The sequence below is a fragment of the Lissotriton vulgaris genome, chromosome 9, assembly GCF_964263255.1.
Source record: "Lissotriton vulgaris chromosome 9, aLisVul1.2, whole genome shotgun sequence".
Lineage (NCBI taxonomy): Eukaryota > Metazoa > Chordata > Amphibia > Caudata > Salamandridae > Lissotriton > Lissotriton vulgaris.
Window position 1 is genome coordinate 550,810,713 of NC_141697.1, and position 14,631 is coordinate 550,825,343.

At 43.5% G+C, this 14,631-nt stretch overlaps 1 protein-coding gene across 1 annotated transcript in view; it reads right to left on the minus strand.

The window, feature by feature from the left end:
- Positions 1-14,631, minus strand: part of LOC147691767 (solute carrier family 22 member 6-A-like) — a 645,113-nt gene that overhangs the window by 583,406 nt on the left and 47,076 nt on the right. The gene's annotated exons all lie outside the window — the stretch shown is intronic.

Below are 14,631 nucleotides of genomic sequence, written 5' to 3' on the forward strand. Positions count from 1 at the left end.
CCCCGCTGTAGGAAGATGAGGGGGGAAAAACCCAAATTACGAATCACATTAAAATTAGTTTTAAAATCCCCAGTCATCTCCAAAATTCTAACACTTTAAAATTAGTCTAAAAATTCCTTATCGCCCCCAAAATTCTAACTCTCATTGAAATTAGTTTGAAAACCTCAGCAAATCGATCACCTCTATCCAATCCTGATAGGAAAATTCGCCCCAGTAAAACCGCATAGCAGAACTGTTTTACACATTGAACAGTAATGTTCCAATAAATTGCCATACAAATGTGCTTTTCCAACTTAACCTACGACCCACAGCTCTAGCACTACAGGTCCACGATCAAATTGTAAGGGCACCAACGTTGCCGTAATCCATCATTCCTTTAGTGTCAAAAGACTTTCGAAAGACCAATAGCTCAAGTACTACAAAATTCAATTGACTTTTTGACTTTGTTTTTAAGAGACATTCTTTTTGCACCGCACAAAAGAGAAACACCCCTGGACGCCCAGACAACAAACTCAAACATTGGGCCCCAGAGCACTGAAAACAGCCACCTGACATGGGACCGCAGACAACGAACAATAAAAGACAGACCCAGATGACAGACATCTCTCCTGAAGATGATCCTACATTCTACAAATACTTTTCAAGTTATTTACCCTTATATTTTTGTTTACGCTCTCCTTAGCCGGGGTGCTTTCAAACACCTCATGAGCGGAATATGTCCACAATTTTGTAAGCTCTACTTCTTCATTTTTGCAATGCATGCGCAGAGACCTCTCTCACCTCATCTACATCTACACTGAACCAAATGCTAGTATTCCTCATGCACTACACAGTGCCCTCCTACACACACCTGGTATATGCTCATGAGGATTATAGGTATACCAACTACGAATAGGTCATGTTACATTTGTTCGTTGATACCTCACACTGTAGGTGCATACAGCCTTTACCTATCACAGGAGCTGCCTACAAAAAAGAAAAACGCCTTCTATCTGTACTTATGCAGAGTCAGGACACAAATTCAATCTAACTCAGTAGACATCTGTAGGACTCTAGTAAACATCAACCGGCATGAAAGCAACCCCACTGCATTGTATCTCTACACCAAGCCGAATGGCGTTCAATATGAGGTAGGCAGAATGCGCAGGAAGGGCACCATAGGAATGGACACTGTTTGTCCCTGGTACTTTTCCTAGAGAAAAGGGTTCTAGAGGCAGCAAGACCACCACACCAGTGCACAAACATGTCTGCTCCCACCTCCATCTATGGTCCCTTAACATTATTGAGGCCACCTTCATTAATGACAAATATGCCCCCGGCATCTCCCAAGTTTTATGGAAACTCATGTTGTATTATTAATCTTTCAGAGGCAAAGGAACCATACCGTTGGGCAGTAACGATAATTGTGGCACGATAATGCATATACCTGACCTGCAATGGGGCACCTCCACGTTGATGGATCTGCATTGGCAATGTGGGGATCTTGCCTACACCCAGCTCGTCCCAGGAAGGTATAGCCTCTGCACCCCTGCCCTGGTTATCCTTGGAGAAGACCTGTCTGAGTTGTCTCAACATCCTTTACAGAAGAAAACAACTCTGTTGCATCAGGCTCAGAGATGAACTGCAAATTTGTTGGCTGGGCTCAGTAGAAAGACATTCTAGAAGAATTCAGACCTTTAACAGAAGCCCAAGTAAACTATAGAGGATCAAAACCCTTTACACCATGTAAACAAAAGCCAATGCCCACTGGTTACAAATAACAAGATGGGAGAGGATGAAACTAATAACGGTACTGAGCTCGGACTAAATGCTATCAAGGAGGAATTGAGAGCCATTTGCCTTATGGTGATGCAACATCGGTACGTTTTAGAACTTAATGACCGCTATGGATGGTGGGATGTGTGCCAGGATTGGTGCTTCCTGTTGTACTTTTATCTTCGGGAATGACCTGGCCAATGGGTCATTGCCATGCTATCCAAGAACTGCATTGTCTGCATACAAACATGAAGAAGGAGGGAGGTGCCCCGAAACAGGACTGGTTGCCTAGTATTTTTTCATGGATCCCCTAATGGAAATCCAAACTATTTACACCATTTGCACTGATCCTCATTGCTGTACTTCTGTTATGTTGTTTGCTACAAGTAGCAGTTTTTTTGCTGTAAAAAATCAATCCTCAATTAGGTAGGATGCACTTAGCTAGGAAAAGAGCAACTGAGACTACACAAATACCCATACACCGTTATTTTTTCAAATAACATCACTGTCATGACATGCGAGAAGGATAGAGCATTTGATGAATCAACTAGAGGAAGGAATGTAAGAACGGATGAATATGATGTCAATGAATGTCATGATATGTGCAGGCCTGACAACCACAATATCAGTAAATGCAATTTGAACGTATGCCATAGCTTGTCCCCTCACAATGGCCATCAGTGCAATGTCAATGTATACCGTAACTTATGCTAGCATAGCAGCGCCGACATCAGTAACAGTGATATCAATATATGTAATAATCCATGCTAGTACAATAATATTATTGTTGCTGATAAGAACAATTTCATTGTACGTCCAGACAAAAGCAAAAATAACCTCGCTAAAACCAGTACGAACTATGTCAATGTACAAGATGACCACTGTAAACGTAATGTTGATAAAAAAACGATACCAGTGGCTGCCATATTATTTTTAAAAGTTCTGATGAGCTCACATCATTGCTGTCAGATTCACCAAGGGTGACCTCTCCATCAACCCTTAGCCAGAGGTACATGGTCAGGCAGGTCTGTGACCCATGCCCACGCCTATTGAGTAACAGGTTGCAGGTGGGGGTCTTTCATAACCCAAAGACAAATATGCACCCAGGGAAAACCCTGTTTGATTCCACAGATAGATAGTTGCACCACAAAGAAATCAGAGATAATTGACCCCAATAAAACCTGTTTGGCCAAAGGCTCCCATTCCTCAGAAATACCACAAGCTGAATGCCACATATAGATAGGCACACTCAACCAAACAGGACAAAACATGCTCACCACACGTAGTGATCATGCGCTCCTCACATGGGCATCTGGACACATACACAGGCCCACATTAGCTCTCCAGGAGGTCGAGAGCCACCTGTGTCCTTATCAGATTCGCACATGTGATTGATTTGTGACTAAGATACTCTTTAGGAATGTAGAGAACTATTTTTTGTACCTCATGAACTCTATAAATTGACAGCCAAAATTTTGTATTTCGAGAGATTTTAGCAGATACATTTTGTCCAGGCTCTCCTGGCCGCAGCATTTAATTAAACCAACTTGTTACTGTTTTGCCAAACACCTCTTGTCTTATCCGAGTGAAAATATTAATAACAAACAATCAAAAGTCAATTCATAATATATTCTTCATGTTAAACTATTTACAGATGCAATGACAGAAGAGGTTAAATATATAACTTCACAGAAAGCGAAACAATTATGAAACCATATGGGCTATGCCTACAGCCAAGAAAGTGCATTGTTAGAAACTATAAACTGGTATTTTACTAAGTATTATTCGAATGCATACTATGGGAGTCCAACTAATAAAATATAATTTTGTAATACATGTAAAAGAGCACAACCATGCCCAAAATGTTACAGAATTAGAAATTAGAGAACTCTTACTTGCTATAGAAGAGGCAAACACTAGCTAGGTACCAGGAACCTACAAGCAAAATCCTGACATGCATACTACCCAAAGGCCCAATACATGTAACGGCCAACTACCACCTATCCCCACTTTAAACCATTTAATTGCATGAAATAAAAAAGTCACCAGCGATACCCCACCTGACCCTAGAACATACCAAGCTATAGATATACCTAACCATTTAAAATAAACCAATAGAGCCTTATTTTGAGTTTGGGGTCCGATGAACCTTCAAGCCCATGGTGGCAGTGTGACTACCGCTGCCCCGTTGTCCGACCACCCTATTACAAGTTGGGCGGTCTAACCTCCATGGAACTGCTGATGCCGCCAGGGATCCTTGATCCCTGGCAGTCTTTCAGTGGTCTGAGGCTCCTAATATGCTGGTGGTGCAGCTGCAGCACCACCAAGCATATTAGGAGTTTCCTCACTGCCACAGTTTTCATGGCGGTGAGTGCACCATGAAGTGGATCACCTCCTTTCTTGCCTCCCCCCGTTTCGATCCGAGGCCACCGAAGTCATCTGCGGCATCCCGCAAGGATCATCACTCAGCCCCACCCTCTTCAACGTCTACATGAGACCTCTTGCATCCATCGCACGCCAGCACAACCTCAACATCATCTTCTACGCCGACGACACCCAACTCATCCTCTCCCTCACCAGAGACGCGGCCACCGCCAGAACGAGCCTACACGAAGGGAGTGGATGAAGAACAGCCGCCTGAAACTGAACTCAAACAAGACAGAAGTCCTCATCCTGGGACCATCACCCTCCGCCTGGGACGACTCCTGGTGGCCCCCAGCCCTGGGCACCGCCCCAAGCCAACAGACCACACACGCAACCTGGGATTCATCCTGGACTCCTCCCTCTCGATGACCAAACAAGTAAACGCCGTCTCCTCATCATGCTTTCATACCCTTCGCATGCTTCGCAAGATCTTCCTATGGATCCCGACCGAAACCAGGAAGACGGTCGCCAAGGCCCTCGTCACCAGCTGACTGGACTACGGAAACACCCTCTACGCCGAAACCACAGCCAAGCTACAGAAAAGACTCCAACGCATCCAGAACGCCTCCGCCCGACTCATCCTGGACATCCCCCGACGCAGCCACATCTCCGGCCACCTGAGGGACCTGCACTGGCTCCCCGTCAACAAGAGGATCACGTTCAGGCTCCTCACCTATGCACACAAGTCTCTCCACGACCTGGGCCCCAAGTACCTCAACGACCGCCTGACCTTCTACACGCCCACCCGCCAGCTACGGTCTAGCAGCCTCGCCCTGGCCGCCGTACGACGCATCCGAAGAGCCACCGCCGGAGGCAGATCCTTCTCCTACCTGGCGGCCAAGACATGAAACTCCCTCCCAGTCCACCTTCGGCTGATCGAGGACCACCTCGCCTTCAGGAGACAACTCAAGACCTGGCTGTTCGAGCAGTAGCGGACCCCTTCCCCCAAGCGCCTTGAGACCCTTCCAGGTGAGTAGCGCGCTATAAATGTGTTATGATTGATTGATTGATTGATTGATGAAAAGTGTGGTGGTGAGGAAACAGAGGGGACCCAATAGGGCCCCCTGATGTCTCTGCACCAGGGGATAAATGCAGGGGGCATATAGTGTGCCTCTCTCTATGCATGCACCCACAGTTCCTGCAGGGCATGGACTTAACAGTCTATACCCTGAAGGAATGTGCAATGGCGTTACCATTGCGGTGCCTTGCTAATGCTCATGTATAAGCCTTAGCACTGCACCTCTGTGGGCCAGCCACAGCAGGAATGCCCGACTTGTATTCCAGTCGGAATCCGACATCGGGTCTCATTATGCCTTTGGCAATGTGACAGTTGGACGCTGACGTGGCGACCGGTGGCCACGCAGCCAAAGTCATAATAAGGTCCATAATGAGAAAACCTTCCTTTTACATAATATTTTAAACAATGAAAAATAAATCTTAATTTTCTCAACAGCAAATAACGTAATGAATCGTACCCAATGCCAGGCCTGGATGATGAATGAGACCTTCAAAATGTGTCCCAAAACCATTCACTCAGATGTACACCATACATGGTGAATAAGAAAACATCAATGTCCCTTTAATATATGTTTACTACCAAACAAACAAAACAGTACCCACTATGAAATACTAAAATAATATTAAACAACATACAAATAACCACTACTCCAAATATTTATCATATTTATCTTATTTATCATAGACTTTGAACAAGGTAAGATGAAAACAATTCTAAAAATATACCCCCACACAGCCAAACAAGGCTTTTACTATCACTTTAATCCAAGTATATGGCAACACCTCCAAAAGGGCCTTATTACGAGTACGGCAGTCCCAGGACCACCATACCTGTGGCTGTGGTCCAACCGCCGCAAACTAGGCGGTCAGACCACCACCCGCCTGCTACTACCACTTGGATCCCGACAGTGCAGCAGAGACGAAAGTGGCTGGAAATGGTGGCAGTGCCGAGGCAGGCACTACAGTAAGGATTACAAGTTCCCTTTTCCACAGCCTTTTCTTGGTGGGAACCCCTTCATGAAAAGGATGGTGGAAAGGAAAGGAAGGGGCCCAAACAGGGACCCGGGTGATTTTGCCCAGGAGGGTAGAGCATGGGGGCACATATTGTGCCTCTCTCTGCATGCACTGCTGTGCATGCACTGTGTGCCATGAATGACATGGTGCATGGTACACAGTGCATGGACGTGCAGAAGGCTCTGCACCACAGCAGTATCTGCTGTGCCCTTCACAATGGCTGAGATGTGCCTCCACGGAGGGACCGCCGACTACGGACCTCCGGCCCGGGGATCCACTCAGAATATGGCAGTCTGAGCACCACAGCTTCTGCAGTGTTCTACCGATTGTGGCATCCATAGTCCAGCAGACTGACCGACAATGTCATAATGAGGCCCTAAGTGTAGAATGCTCCACTAACGGTGAATTTGCTTTTGAAAAAACCCAAATTATGGCACTATTCTACCTCCGTTATAGAGGTAGACAACCACTTTTACATACTAATAGAATGCATTTCTATCAACAAAATGAAGGCAAACGCAGTACCCTAATGGACTATTATGAATATTTTTAAGTTGGCAGACTGCATTGTTCAGGGCACAGATGCCAAGTACTGCATACCATGGTGGAATGTCTATGACAGCACCTTGGCACAGGAAGCCAAAACAAACAACACAGTGGAGGGATAGCACAATGCTTTCCAATCCACACTAAGCAGACCTTAACCTACATTACACACATTTATTGAAGCATTACCAAAAGAGCAAAGCTACCAAGATCTAAGTACAGAGCAATCTGTTACACAAATTTGCCCTAAACTAAGAAAACAAAATAAAAGAATGTATGACATTCTGCTTTTTAAAGTCACACCCTTCATAAATAACAAAGGACCAATAAGAAGGTATTGTTCCCTATGTCGTAATTTATTGATTAAACTACCACTCCCATCTATTATATATATTCCTACATGCGATACATTCAAACTATAAGTCTTATTTATAGTAAAAATATGTCCACCTTTATTGAAAAAATATATTTCTGTATACAACATTAAAAGTATGTTTAACGCCAAGCCAATTCAAAAACCGTTTTAAAAAAAGACCACAGATCATATTCAAATAAGTAATCTCTTATGTACATAGTGATCCTTTACCTTTACATAGATTATAGATTAGCACATTTCTTTGAAGTCCAGGACACACAATTCTACAGTTATTCACTACTACATATATAATGGTATACAATTGTGGGCAAATAATGCTCAAACTAACAAGTATCGCCATACATACAATATTTGGATTTTAAAAAAAAACATTTTTGTTAAAAACAATACAAGAAACTGTTTCTTGTAATGTATTGGTTTTAACACAAACATTTTTTAAAAATCCATGAGAGATTACTTAGGAGAATAGGATCTGTGGTCTTTTTTTATAAAACAGTTTATGAATTGGCTTGGTTTTAAACACACTTTGCCTTGCATTGCTATTAGGAGCATCCCCATTTGTTTCTGATTGTTATTTGTCTGCATTTCGGCACTTTCTTCTTCAGATATCCTTCTTTCTGCCATATCCAGTTGTTCAGCATGTTTGTCAATCCGTTCGGTCATGCGGTCCATCTGATAGGACAGGGAGTCTATCTTCCCTTCAATCGTGGTGAGGCTCTTCTGCATGGTTGTCAGTATCTTACATATATCACCCCCAAGTTCAGTTGCATACTCCTGGTCCAAAGCAGCTGATTCTGCTTCCCCTTCTCTGTTTCTCAATGTTTTGTGTTGTTCAACTTGCAATCTCGGCTAGTTTTTATCCACTTTCCGCATGGTGGCGCACCTCCTCAGCCTTCCAGGATCTGCAACTCACGCAGGGGCTGCAGTTCCCTGTGTAGAGGACTTAGTGCGCTGCAATTAGTTGCTGCTTGGGCGCTGGTGCCTTGTGCGGGTCATTTCACCCAGTGTCTGTGGGGTTGTATACTGCAGAGACAGCAGGACCCTCTCCTTGTGGCACTGCTTCCACTTCTCCCTCTGAACTCTTACTGGCTCAGTATGTGTCACAATGGCGGCATTGGCTGTTTGCAATATGGTGATATAGGAGTAAGGGCAGCAGCGCTCCACTCGCTCTGCATTGTAGGTTTTTTAATATGCTCCTCTCCTGCTAAGGATGCTCCGCTGTTATTGCTGCAGCTGAAATGGGCAGAGGGCGCTCCTCCCATGCCGTAGCTTCAACGCCAGCTATCTCTTGCCCCCAAATTTATCCTGTAGACACCAGGCCCATCATGCAGTCCACAACAGGGTATGTAGCAGATCCAGTTAACAGCCTCCTCCCAGCTTATATTGCGCTGGAAGTCACAGCGCACCAAAATGTCCGTACCTGGCAATGCACTATGCTCACTCACCATGATTGGCTTTGGCTCTGCAAAAATCTGTGTAGCGCTTCCCCTTGCCCCCGCTCCTCACTCAGCGGTTCCTCCAGAGGGCGCACATGACTGACGCCTCCTGGGCCCGTGGCGGGCTCCACACAGCAAGTAATGTCAGGCCACTCGCTGAGATCAAATTTACTGACCAGCCCACACGTTATCCAGGATCCGCTTGGAGTTGCGTTGCTTCGTGTCTCCCCGCCAATCATCCGGGTCAGTGCCATGTGATTGCTGCTATGGTAAGCGCCCCTCCGTTGTCGCGGCCACGCGGATTTGCTTCATTTCATCGGCCAGGCCTTTAGCCGGCGCCACCTGAGACGGAAAGCACCTCTATTTCTAGTGCTTCACGAGTGCTACCTTCTGCAATGCATTTAGGGCGATTCCTCCCTAGGATGATGCCGATGCCTTAAGGATAGGTAGGACAGATTACAGAGCATGCTTAGGTTGCAGCCATCTTAGAGCCAGGCAAACTCCGCCCCAGAGTGTACTTAAAAAGTTAAACGTTCATTAATTTAATGAACACTACAAGGGTGATGTGGTTTTGAGTTGAGTTTGAGTTTGAGTTTGAGTTTAAATCACTTCTAAAGCGCACGTACAACTGATGGTTTCATGGCGCTGTGGTTCACTGAGCCTCAATTAGCAGGGGGGACCGGGAGACAGAAAGAAAATCATTGAGGGAAGGCCTGTAAGAAAAGAAAGGTTTTTAATGGTTTCCAAACAGAGAATATTGGGTGAGGGACCTGAGGTGGAGCGGGAATGAATTCCAGAAGATGGGGGCAATTGTGGAGAATTTGGAACCTCCCCATTTTTTTCGGCGAAACCGGGGGACAGTCAACAGGTGTTGGGAGGATGATCGCAATTCCCTTGCAGGGTATAGATTTTTATCTCAGAAGAGATAAAGGCGGGGGCCGATCCTGTCTGAGCCTGAAAGGTAATGCAACCCATTTTGAACAATGAGCGTTCACGGATAGGGAGCCAGTGCGGGGATTTTAGAAGCGGGGTGACGTGATGTGACTTGGCCAACTTATAGACTAGCCGAGCGGCCTGGTTCTGCACCAGCTGAAGCCGTCGAACATTGTAAGCGGGCATACCACAGTATAAAGCGTTGCCGTAGTCTAATCTAGAGACGACCATAGCCAATACAATAAGTTTTAGGGCAGGGAAAGAGAAGAAGCGGGATACCTTGCAAATGGTGCGGAGAGAAAGGAAAGAAGAGGACACCACTGAACTCACCTGGGAGTGCAAAGTGAGTTGATCATTGATCTTGAAACCGAGCGCTTTGACGGAAGGAGAGGGGGAAGGGGGGGAACCCAAGGAAGGGGGCCAAAAGAGGGATGATCAGGGACTGGCACAACCACCTGTCAAAACCAGTTCGGTTTTATCTGGGTTTAGTTTCAGGTGGTTGTGGTTCATCCAGTCCCGGATGAAGATCATAGTGGTTTGAAAATTAGACATGGAATCAGGGGATGAAGAAAGAGTGAATATGAGCTGGAGGTCATCCGCATAATTAAATACGGAGACCTCCATTTGTTGAAGAGCAAAGATGAGAGGGGCAATGTAGAGATTGAAAAGTAGTGGGGAAAGGGAGGAACCCTGGGGGACCCCACATGGTACCCACAGAGAGAATGTGACGGAGGGGGTTTGAGGGTGGTTCTGTCAGCATAGGCGAGATTGTGGACTATAGAAAAGATTTCATTAGGCTGGTTTTCGGTGGCTAAGATTTTAGAAGAGAAATATTCCGTTTTGGTAGTTAAGATGGTTTTGTTTTGTTATACGACAGGAGGGAGGTGTACTGGGCTTTAAGGTTGGGGCAGTAGTGACGTCTCCAGGCTCGTTCGGCATGGCGAACTGAGAGTTTCAGCGCCTTAAGTTCCTCACTGAACCATCGGTTGGAGTCGTTAGGCCGTTTGGAGGAAACTCGCCGGAGAGGTGCGATCGAGTCGCAGCCTGACTGGAGCCATGAGTTAATAGAATCAGCTTGGATTGTAAGCAATAATCCAAGTAGATCTGGGCAGAGGGGAAGGAGTGTGGAGGCCACTAAGGATGCATCAATCCGGCCCCAAGAGCGTGCCCAGATATTTTTAGAAAGTGGGGGCTTGGTGGTTAAGTCAAGAGGTGAAGAAAAAGAAATCAAAAAGTGATCAGACCAGGGACAGAGAGAGGTGGAGAGGGACACAATAGGGCAGTTGAGAGACCAGATCTGGTCGAGGGTGTGACCCTAAGTGTGAGTAGGGGAGTGAACATAGGAATTAAAATTGAGGGAACGAAGGGTGTCTGAAAATTCTTTGAAAGTAGAGCATTCTGCTGGGTCAGAGGGCCAAAAGTTAAAATCGCCTAGCACCATGATGGAGGAGTTGTTAACCGCTAGGGTGGCCACCAGCTCTTGAAACCAAGGAAAAAAAGGCTTGGGAAGGTTGGGGGGGGATGGTACATGAGTAGGCAGGTGAGAGGGACTTTGAGGGAAAGAGAACGGACTACTAGGAAATCAGAAGTACCAACAGGGTGGAAAGGTAGCATTCAAATGAATCAATCTATACAACCAGCAGCTGCTGAGTCAAAATGTATTGTTTAATAGCCCTGAAAGCTCCCATGGTCTGCTAGTCCTTAGGACTCTAAAGTGGACAATCATACATAACAGATTTCGGTTAGGAAATCATGGCCAATGTTTTTATAGGTTTGAGTACAAGCCAACCTCCCTCCTAATGTCTGTTCATTAACTGTGTTAAGTTCGGTAATGCTAATTTTACCTATTTAGTTTACAAGGTGATCATAACACACATGCACAGTAATGTCTATAAGTGCTTACAACTCTGTTTTCAAGCGCATGACTTTGAACATTTACATTTTATCTAAATGTGTTTTTCAATTGTATTTGGGCGGAGTTTTTTCAGTTGAGCATTGAAAGAATGTAGGCTTCAAGCCATTTGGAGTATAACGCAAGGATGTTCTCTCAAGCCTTATTTGTTGGAGTAATTACTCCAATATAGCGCACATGTTTCCTCCCTTGGTAATACACTGTGTTTGAATAATATTTTATTGTTATTTTTCTATGTCACCTGTTTGCACTATTATGTTGATGACATTTTTGATGCCGGAAAAAACATTCCTGTGAGCAATGGGAAGTGGGCATTTGCTGCAGCCATTAAAATTCAATAACAACACTGACATGGGTTTATGTGTTTCATAGCTGGAGTGACAGCGAATGTTGTGTATCTTTAGAAATAATAAAATAAATATATTACATATTTTTTATATAGATATAACAATATTCCACCAACCAATTAAATAAAATTAGGTATATAACATCAAATGAATACAACACATATTCAAAATAATTGCACATAATAATAACATACACATAGAAAACAATATAATATCATAGTTCCCCACCAAACAAAAAAGTACAAAATAGAACATACTTTTTTGTAGCTGCAGCTCTTACTCCATCCCTACAAAATAAATAAATAGGAAGGCACAAAAAAAGATAAAAATCTGAAAGCAAAAATCCCCCTAAAAAATGCAAACATATAAGCAATCCATTCAAAAATCATTGAAATCCATCGAAGCAATCCCAAATCTGTAGGTTCAATAAAAAACCCAAAAGAATATTTTAAGAAAAGAACCACTCCAGGAAACCCAAAAAAGGAAATCAAAGTAAAAACCATTGGTTTATAATGAACCAAAACTGATTTTCTTTCAATTGACCTTTTCCGACGAACAGCAGTTCCTAACCACGATTTGGCTCCTAGAATAATGACCCAAAATAGCACAAATAGACTGCAAAATACAATTTAGCTGTAAATGCCCACCAAATGAAACTAAAAGAAAGACTGTCTCCTCATAGAAATTAATGGGAAATATAGTAACATTTTTCAATAAATATTAAAAAAAGTTTTTTAAAAATGTAAATGTTAAACTTGTTAAACATTCTTGTAAAAATATTATACAAATTATACAATATAAATGAAATATTAGTATAAAATGTATACATTTATTTAATATATATTAAAAAAAATTGAAATAATGTGAAAAATGTAATTAAAAAAGTTCACAAATGTATACAAATGTAATACATTTTTTAAAATGTTAAACTTGTCAAACAATGTTGTAAAAAGTGCTGAAAAACTTGTGAAGTATAAATTAAATATTAGTATAAAATATATACAAATATTAAATATATACTAATACATTTTTTTTAAATAATGTGAAAAAATGTAATTGAAGTTAATGAATGTATAAAAATTGTAAGTGGGAAAATGAATACTTTGAAATGTACATTATGCAAAAATATAAACTGTAATGTACTTCTATTTTTTTAACAGGAATAAATAAACACAAAGTTTTTTTCAGAACACTTATTTTTACTTTAAAAATATATTTACTAAAATGTAAAACTGTACAATAAATTGAAACTTATCAAAAAAAGCAATGCAAAATATATGTGGCATCTTTTTATCATACTAAATAATAGAAATTAAATCCCACATACTAAAGGGGTGACATAAAGGGGGTGATTACCGACACGGAAATGAGACCAACTGACTTAAGGTCAGAAGTTCCAACTGTCTAATCACTTTGCGACCAAACAATGTTCGGTTCCATACTCACATTCCTCTATGGGAGCTCGCGTCATGGCTGTAAACCAGCTGTAACACAAGCTTCCATATAAGAATGGGAGTCTGCGTTCACCCTGAGGGGCCTGCCACATGGTGCAGGGATGAATGGGGGGACTATAAGTGCCCACTCGGCCCCCAACCACAGGCCGCAGAGGCAAGGTGGCCCTCCTAGGGGCCCTATACTCGCTGTCCAACAGGCTTTCCATGTCGTTAAGCCTGACATGGATGGCCTGCTGGAGACCGAGTATCGTAATCCCAAGGGCGGAAAGGCCGTCCTTTGGGATTACGGGCCAGCCTCTTACTCGCCAACAGACTCCTTGAGCCCGTTGGAAGCCAACCGTAATGACCGGCTGGTTTAATTTCCGACCGCCAGCATTGTAATTTGGCGGTCAGAAGTTAAACTGAGATGTGGCCCAGAAAGCCTCCAAATAGGCTGCATCGTATTCGGACCCTTACGATTCCCATTCCAATCTAAATCAACTTGGGGAAAGTGTTGGACACAAAGAGGACAATTACAATGTTGTTCGGAAATTCTTCCGACCAAATCAGTTCCGGAATCCTCCGACCGAATTGGGTTCTGCGAGTCCGACCGACCGATTACCATGCTTCCCAACATCGTTCAGTTGGACTTGCTTAGCCTTCAATGGGAGCCTGTGTTCCAATCAAGAACACTGTCTCCCAATGCAAAAAGGTGGGTTGGGAAAATGCTTGCACCCTGTGGCGGGCACCCCAGGGTGCCTGCCACACGGTGCATGGTTTAACGGGGGGTCCCTTGGGTACCACCACGACCCCAACTGGAGACTTCAGGGTGAAGGGGGGCCTGCTAGTTCCCCAAAGTCAGTTTCCAACAGCTGTTTCGTGTTGGGCAGAACAAATCCGAACGGCTGTCTGAATAGGTCATCTTAATCGCTCTCTCCAAAAACCGCGTCCATAGAGCTGTATGAATTGACTCAGAAAGACTCGGGCTGTCCAAATGCCTTTCGGAACCAATTCGAAGAGCCCGAACGGTTTCCGTGCATCATCATCAGTCGGTTGGAAATTTGTAAGATTCGGTCGGTAACATAGATTCCGAATCAGATTCTGAGGTTCCGAATCTCAATCAGAGACTTTCTGAATGACATCGTAATCGGCCCCTAAATGGGTAACATTTTCTATTCCTACTGCAATCTAAGCCAACTCAAAGTAAGTGCTAGACACTAAAGGGAGACATTTACTATTCCCACTCCAAACTAACCCAACCTATGGAAAGTGTTGGACCCTCAAATCTTCCAATATTATAAATCCAATTCACATTAATATTTATGTACCTGAAATATTATAAAATAACACTTAAAAGTACACCAATATGACTAAACATTTTAACATTTCTGTAAATAAAAAAAAATCAAATGCACTATTTTAAATTACTAACCTTTGT